This window comes from Euphorbia lathyris, chromosome 1, assembly GCF_963576675.1.
Source record: "Euphorbia lathyris chromosome 1, ddEupLath1.1, whole genome shotgun sequence".
In the NCBI taxonomy this organism is placed as follows: Eukaryota; Viridiplantae; Streptophyta; class Magnoliopsida; order Malpighiales; family Euphorbiaceae; genus Euphorbia; species Euphorbia lathyris.
In genome coordinates this window covers 18,637,308-18,639,104 of record NC_088910.1, presented here as the reverse complement: position 1 = coordinate 18,639,104, position 1,797 = coordinate 18,637,308, and the positions used below count along the sequence as shown (strand labels likewise).

General features: G+C 29.2%; 1 long non-coding RNA gene and 1 other non-coding gene across 2 annotated transcripts; one reads left to right on the top strand and one right to left on the bottom strand.

Annotated features, from left to right (window-relative positions):
* LOC136219790 (uncharacterized) lies at positions 1–597 on the bottom strand. Its single transcript, XR_010684284.1, has 2 exons — positions 236–597; positions 1–140 (listed from the first exon to the last, which is right to left on the bottom strand). It is a non-coding gene; the product is annotated as an uncharacterized lncRNA (long non-coding RNA).
* An 809-nt stretch (positions 598–1,406) lies between these two features.
* Positions 1,407–1,480, top strand: TRNAN-GUU (transfer RNA asparagine (anticodon GUU)). Its single transcript has one exon. It is a non-coding gene; the product is annotated as a tRNA-Asn (tRNA).
* Positions 1,481–1,797: the final 317 nt, after the last annotated feature.

The window sequence follows — 1,797 nt, the reverse complement described above, 5'->3', positions numbered from 1 at the left end:
TAAGATAACTTTGTAAATAGTCCATTTATTCATAAGATAATATCATATCTAAATACATATTAGATCAGAACATGTCAGGATCTTTTATTATCAATTATAATTTACAACTCTTCATGTCGCACGAGGAGGAACAGTATAACCTGAAATGATTTTGTAAAAAAAAAATAAATTATAAAAATTAAAAATAAATATTTCATATATTATAATATATTATGTGAAAAGAGAGTAAACTTACTTCCACATTTCATTCCCGGTTTAACCTGAACACCACAGGTTCGAGCTATATAAATAACTTTTTCCATGCTAATCACAGCTTCAACTGCAGGAGTTACATACTTGCAAGTGCAAGGAACATCATCATGTTTTAATACTTGACAACAATCTTTAGATGGGGGAATTTTTGGTCCAGGTTTTTGTATAAATTTACCACAATGAACTTTTAAGGCAGAAATTTGATCTTCACAGCCAGCTGAAACAGTTTGGTCATTCAAAATAAAGGCTCCCACCATTAAAAATGTTGCTATAACCACCCAAATTGAAGTCTTTGTGTTTTCCATTTCTCTAAATCTCAGTTGTTGTTGTTTTGATATGTAAATGGGTGATTGAGGTGTTTTGAGTTAATGGAAATGGTATGGTATTTATATTAAAAGGAAAGCAGTCACTTTTCTCTGTACTTGGTAGTAAGTTCCTGAATTAAAATGCCAAATGGCAAAACCAGGATTCTATGAAAATCCTAAGAGAATCCATTATAAATCTATTTATCTCTATTTTTAGTGAAAAAGTCCTAAGGGAATCCATTACAAATCTATGAGGGATGTGAAGTTCAGCAATTTTAATTTGAGATAGTTTACATTTATAACAATATTAGGGGTGCTTGGTAATAAATTAAGTCCTAAATGAATTAAGTTCAATTAATTTTATATTGATTTGATAACCTTACTTAAATTTTAATTAATATGAAATTCATTACAGATATATGAGGATTTGAATTTCAGCACTTTCAATTTGAGATAGCTAGCTTATATTTGGACAAATATGATAGGTGTTTCGTCAAGAAAACTAGCAGTTAGGGACCGACTTTTCTGTCTCAACCGTATAACCTGAGTTGTTAGTAATCGATTAACGTCTAACTGTTATAATAATTAAATATTGCATGATTGCCAATTGGTAGTCATAATATCCAAGTTCTATTTGGATTATATTGCAAATTCAATAAATCTGTTCTATATTCATGAGCAATTTCTGTTTTTATTTTTCTTTAGTCAGATGGGCATCGTAAAAAGAAATGTGGAGGTGAATTATAATAATGAGAACTGCCTGAATCATCTGTAAAATACAAAAATAAGGTGATGCTTTCCAGTTTACGTTATAGTTTTGTATTATATTAATAAAACCAAAAAACATGTGCTGGAATAGCTCAGTTGGTTAGAGCGTGTGGCTGTTAACCACAAGGTCGAAGGTTCAACCCCTTCCTCTAGCGAATTTTTTCTAACGGCCAGAATCATAGTCATGTATTTGACAAAGAAAAAACCACAAAACTTCATCTATAAATCAATGTAATTACATGAATTTTTTTTTTAAGTAACCCTTATTATTCCTAATATTTGAAGCTTACATATGAACTTCATGCATGTTAGATGGTGATTTTGTTGATATATAAATTGTAAAAAAAATAAGAAATTAAAAAATATTATTACAAGTCGACAGAGTTCCTGATGTGAAATAATATTTTTGTTGTTATTTATACTTTTTTAAAGTTGTGAGCAATACACTTACATTAAACAAAGGAAAATTACA